The sequence below is a fragment of the Heterocephalus glaber genome, unplaced genomic scaffold, assembly GCF_053883595.1.
Source record: "Heterocephalus glaber isolate CG9 unplaced genomic scaffold, H.glaber_assembly_v1.0 deba00000331, whole genome shotgun sequence".
NCBI classification, from domain to species: Eukaryota; Metazoa; Chordata; class Mammalia; order Rodentia; family Bathyergidae; genus Heterocephalus; species Heterocephalus glaber.
In genome coordinates, this window is record NW_028258142.1 from 1,391,055 (window position 1) to 1,397,596 (window position 6,542).

Below are 6,542 nucleotides of genomic sequence, written 5' to 3' on the forward strand. Positions count from 1 at the left end.
AAACTATACTACAAAGCTACTTGATAAAATCAGCATGGTACTGGCAAAAATACAAGACCTGAGGATCAGTGGAATAGATAAGAAGATGCAGAAACAACTCCAGACATGCTCAGCCACCTCATCTTTGACAAAGGAGCCAACCACCCTCATTGGGGGAAAGATAGCCTATTTAATAAATGGTGTTGGAAACACTGGATTTCAACCTGCTAAAGATTAAAAGTAGACTGATACCTATCACCATGCACTAAACTAAGATCAAAGTGGATTAAAGATCTAAATATTAAGACAGAAACAGTAAACTTTCTGGAAGATAAGTTAGGTAGAACTCTTAAAGACATTGCCCTAGGAAAAGACTTTATGAACAAATCCTCAGTAGAATGGGAGCTAGCACAAAGAATCAACAACGGGGATCTCATCTTATTAAAAAGCTTCTGCACTGCAAGTGAAACCACCAACAGAGCTAAGAGACAACTTACAATGTGGGAAAAAATTTTTAGCAGCTGTACCTCAGACAAAGGTCTACCTTCAAGAATATATAAAGAATTGAAAAAAATCAGACCCCCCCAAATTGAAAGACCCAATTCAAAAATGGGCATCTGAAATGAACAGACATTTCTCAAAGAAGTAGAAATAGCAAATAAACATATGAAAAATGTTCACCATCACTGGTCATTCAAGAGATGCAGATGAAAACAACCCTGAGATTCTACCTCACCCCAGAAAGAATGGCTGCTATGAAGAAATCATCCAATAACAAATGCTGGCAAGGGTGTGAGGAGAAAGGAACCCTTCTCCATTGGTGGTGGGAGTGTAGACTGGTGCAACCACTGTGTAAGTCAGCATGGAGATACCTCAAAGAACTAGGGCTACAGGTCCCATTTGACCCAGCTAGTCCCCTGCTGGGGCTCTTCCCCAAAGAATTAAAAGACTCATACCACAATGATATATGTGAACCCATGTTTATAGCAGCACAGTTTGTAATAGCTAAAGCTTGGAAACAGCCCAAGTGCCCATCAACTGGAAAATGGATAAAGAAGATGTGGGGTTTTTAAAATAAAATGGAGTACTACTCAGCCATAAAGAATGATGAACTAGAGAGATTTTGAGCTAAATGGATGCATATTGAGGCCATACTCTTAAGTGAAATAAATAGGACACACGTGTAAATACTGAATAGTTTCTCCAGTGGGAGAAACTGAAAGTGTAAATAAGGATTAAAATGATTAAAATGAATAATTGATAATTTGAAATAGGAAAAGGTCCAAAGGTGTAGGGGTGGTGGGAGGTGAAGGAGCAAGGGAAGAAGGGAAAGGAAAAATTATGAGAAAAGAAAAAAAAATGGAAATAAAATCTATGTTAATAGGGAAGGGTGGAGGGCGTGAAGGGCGCATAGGTAATGGGGTAAAAAATAAGAACTAAGATACATCATGTACAGGTACAAGCACCCAGTGATAAATGTAAACGTGTTGTATACCTAAAATGTACCAATTAAAGAATTTCAAAAAAAGAAACAGAGTCCAGTGGTATGCTGTATAGAAGAAACACATTTAATTCAAAGAGAAATTCATAGACTAAAAATTAAAGGATAGAAAATAATATTATTTGCAATGTGAGCCCCAAAACAAGCAGGAGTGGCCATCCTATTTTCTTTCTTTTTTTTGTGAATATATATATTTTATATGCATACACACGCACACATTCTTCCCTATATATCCCATCAAATGGGAACTATTACATGTAGTGAGGCAAGTTATATTAAAAATATTATAATTTCAAACAAATTAAAAACTGGTCATGTCTTTAAACTTCAATAATGTCTAGAGAAAAAGAAAGAATATATTTGTTTTCTTCAAAAAGAAAACTTCCTTCTTGTGTTTCAGTTAGAATCTTTAGGGCCAGGGGTATATAGTTCACTGTAGAGCCCTCGGATAGCATGTGGTGAGGGAGGCCCTGGCTTTGTTTGATCCCCAGCACCACAAACAAACCAAAACAGAATCTTTTAAGATATTTAGAACTGGGTGGACTAACGATAAATCACACAAGCATACAAGTAATCTGAGCCTACACCTGTGACACACTACAAAAAAAAGCAATGTTTCATTTTAAGTGCAGTACTTAAGTTTATAATCTTTACAAGTGATTTTTACAAAAATTTTATTCTCTTAAATCCAATGCATTCACAGGGTGTTAACATTTTAAATGTTCATCATTTCCACCAACTGCAGCATTATCTAAGTAAACCAAAATCACTTTTATTGTAGATGTAGCCAATGATTATTAATTCTTTTTTTAAAGGACCTAAACTCCAAAATTTTAGCACAGGTAGCTTTATTGTATCCTTCATCTAGTAGATGATTTTTAAAAATAGTGTGTAGAAATGAATAATTTCAAACTATGTAAATACATTATACCATGTTATCAATCCACTAAATCAAAAGCAATTGCCAAGCTGAATAAGTTACAAAGAAATAATAATTCTGGCTTGAACAGAAATGTGCAGTTTTCAAAGCTCTTAACAGTTACCCACTAATATAATCTCCAAAGTTTAACCTAGAGTTGGAAGATAAGTTTCACAGTAATGTAATTTTAACCTCCTTTACATTCATTTTAATATATTACTAAGATGTTTATATTCTATGTCACAATGCTTTCCAGTGTTCACAATTTACAGTTTCAATTTGTGCATATGTAAGTCACTAACATAAGAGACAGTTACTATACAAACTATCCCTAAAAAGAAAAAAACCACACCCTACACAGAACTCTGAACGTGGTATGGCTTAAAATAGATTAATGCAACATGATTTTTAATATTTTAGTAATTTTCTATATACCAGCATGTAAACTTGCCTATTTAATATGACAGTTACGATTTTATTAATTGAGAAATTATGTATTAATTTCCTTCAATCATTTCCACCTTATCTCAAAACTCTCTTTGACTTGCTTTATCTGAGTCAGTGAATTTCAAACTTTTTTTGAAAAGGGGACTGAAGGAAGGAATAAACTATTTCATTCAATTCTGAAATTTAGAACAGTTATATGATTTGACTAGACTGGTCAAAGCAGTCAGAAATTTATAATTCAGTAGGTGGTTGGTTATTTTGCTTTTGGGGATGGGCAGTCAAAAGAATGACAAATGAGGTGACAAAACCTTGTGTTTCCCATTTTTGGGAGAGGGGTGTGCAAATCACAGGATAGTTTAAATCTTCAAATCCATTTGACCTATTAGGTCAAAGATGAAATGTAAAACAAAATTTTTAATAACCCCATTCTTTCTTTGAGTATCAAACTGATTGCTAGTCACATCTCCAAGCACAATCAGTGCTTTAACAGCTTGTTGAATGAAGTATTAGTAAGGCCAAAAGGACAGATTACTTTTGGAACTAAAAACTCTACTCAAGTATTACATTCAGGTTTCAAACTGTTCACCAACATGACAACAGATTTGGCTGCAATCACTCTTGCACATGCTCACACCCACAACAAGCACCCTAGCCACCGATCTGCTTTGCAACACACGGCCATAGAGTCAGAGATGGCATTCTCTAAGCCAAACTTTAAATAGATTAAAACAAGTAATTTCTAATTTTTACAGAAATGCTTCTTCAAAAAATATTTTCTCTCATTCCCTCATCTCCTATACTGAAGATGTATGTTTCTCCCCCAAGCTAAATGTGAACCCTCAAAATTGATTCCAGGCAGAAAATCTCTGCAAATTAAAATCAAAACCAAAAATAGAAAAATTATATTTTTATATATGTATATATATATTTATATATGTATATTTATACTGATTGGAATCCTCCAGCATTTAAAAATCACTTTAGAGACGAATTTGGGATCCTACTCCTCACAACTCCAAAATCCATAATGATTTAAGGATATACTTTCCATATCCTTTCTGGCTACTCCCTCCCTCCAAATCAGTTCAAACAGTCATGGCTCAAGTTTAATGGGAAGAGAGAAAGTTTTCGAGTTGTTTTTTGTTTGTTTTTACTTTGGTGATCTGGGTGGTACATACTGTTCTTTGCCATTACGTCAAGTCACTCCCTGAGGTATAGCCTTATGGCTAAACTGGCGTCTCTGTTCCCTGATTTTTCCAGCTGCTCCCCTGGGAATGGTATTGCCTCGGAAGCCAGAATAATCTTTACTAGCCTTTGCTTCTGGCTTCTCATGTGGTTTCTCAACAGACTTCTCAGGAGCTCTGTTCTCTTGGTTTTTGGTGGGAGACACTGCATTGGAGCAAAGTTCTCGTAATGGCTGCACAAGAACCGGAGATGGCTCTTTAGGGGGCTTCTGGCATACTTCAGCATAACTTAACTTTCGGGGTTCCTGTAGGGGCACAGCTGTGGTTACATTTATGTTATTATTACATGGTAAAGTTGTATTTGCTCTTGATGGCTTTGCAGTACTCGGGGAAGAAACTGGTGAAGTCATCTGATTGATAACATCCTTCTGATCAATGGAATCATCTATTGTATCCTTTTCTTGCTGAGTTGTGCTTAATACTGGAAGCTTAGTTGCACATGGAGGACTGGTACTCATACTGAGTTGCTGGGCTGAAATACAGTCTGCCTGCTCATCTTCTGTAGGTATTGGCCAACTAACTTGCAAGTCTTCATTCTCCTTTTCTTTGCAGACACCTTTAATGACATCAGACATTCTATTCTCCAAGAGGAGTTCACCTGGCATTCTTGATGAACTCCCAGGTAAAGGAGGAAAATTTGAAGCTAGTAAGTCAAACTTTGGTGTTGGAGACTTTGCTTCAGTGGAAGGCTGGGGTCTTGGGATCCTTTCATCTTCTTGTCGTCTTCGACCTCTGAAAAGAGTTCTCCTGCCCCTACCATAGTCCCCGTTTTGTTCCATTTGTAAAGTGAGAGTCTCCTTTGGAAGGTAAGTTTGCTCTTGATGCCCTGGTACTGTAGGGTTATGCAGTTCAGGTGCAAAGTTCCTTGAACTAATCTGTTCAATGGTCCATCCCCCAATGACACAGAGCCCTCCGTGGAGTGTTCTGTACCACTGGATGACCTAAAATGAGGCTTCACACGATTTTTGGGGGATGGCCGGCCCATATTCATAGCAGCAGCATTTGTTTTATAAGGTCCTGGTGAGTTAAAGCCATTCACAAAATGACCATTGGGGAGGGAGCCAGTGGTGTTTCAAAGTAAGGCGCAGGACTTGGAGACCAAGACTAAGCACAGCACTATAAACCAAGTACTGCTGGTGAGGATCATACACAGGCTGCATAAAGACTGGTGAGGCATACTGCGCTTGAGCTTGAATGGGCTGACTATACATTCTAGAATCCATGAGTCGATAACCATTCTTAGCGAAGAATGTATCGATGGCTTTTATCCTTGCCAAGATTGGCTTGCCCTGAAATGCTTTAACTTCTTCTCTTAAGTATTTAAATGCCTGTTGTGCATCAGTATCTGACTGGAAGGTGATGTACCAGTTTCTATTGTGTGCAAACTCACAGCTCATCACTTTGGGGCAGTTTTCATTTTTGAACAAAGCTTTCACCTCCTCTGCTGGTGTGGCTTCAGGAATCTCTCTGAGAATCCCAACACAACGTGTATGACTCGGTCTCACTTTCTCCCCTTTCTCATCAACTTGTACCATTGGAGACGACCTCAGCACTTCAGGAATTAGATCAAGATCTGTGGTCAACTTTTTTATTTCTTCCATGTTGGCAACTGTCCATATTGGGATGAACTAATCGTTATCCATTTGGGATATCAAGTAAAGATCCTTCGATAAATTTTCTCATGAAAAACAGAATTCGAATTGTTTCTTCAGGCATTCTTTTAGATCTTCTGTAGAAATTGCCGAACTGCTTTCTCCAGAAATGTCATATATTTAGTAACTCATATCTTGGGGTCCTAAAATCATTCCTTCAGCTGGTTCTTCAATGCCAGTAGTAGTTCTTGTGGTTTCACAAGATGGAGAATACATTATTTCATATTCTTTACAGATATCTTCTGAAAGCTCTGTACTGCCCTCAGTCTGAGACCCTGACGTGGCTGCTGTTTCAGGCCAAGAGCTTTCAGTTCCTTGAGTTACAGGAGTGGCATCAGGATTTCCAGGAGGAATTTCTTGCCATACTTTGGCATTAGGATTTAAACCAGTCCCTTTAGATGTTACCTGCTCCATGAAAAGCAACATGTTTTCCTCTGCTCAGCTCAATAGTTCTCGACACTGCAACTCCAACAGGTTCCAGCCATCCTATTTTCAGACAAAATGGACTTCAAGCCAAAAATGATCAGAAAAGGCAAAGAAAGTCATTACATATTGGTTAAGGGAACAATTTGAAGACAGAGATAACAATTATGAATACATATGCACACTGGCACACTCAACTTCATGAAACAAATACTACTGAACATAAAAGATCAGATAAAACTTAACACAATTATAGTAGATGATGTCAATATCCTACTATCACAGATAGATCAACTGGACCAAAAAAAAAAAATCAACAAAGAAATATCAGAGTTGAAACAGAACCTTGAAACAAAAGGACTTAATAGATATCTGCA

At 37.4% G+C, this 6,542-nt stretch overlaps 1 pseudogene; it reads right to left on the reverse strand.

Moving 5' to 3' along the window:
• Window positions 1-3,833: 3,833 nt before the first annotated feature.
• LOC101719451 (la-related protein 4 pseudogene) lies at window positions 3,834-6,276 on the reverse strand (annotated as a pseudogene).
• Between the last annotated feature and the right edge of the window lie 266 nt (window positions 6,277-6,542).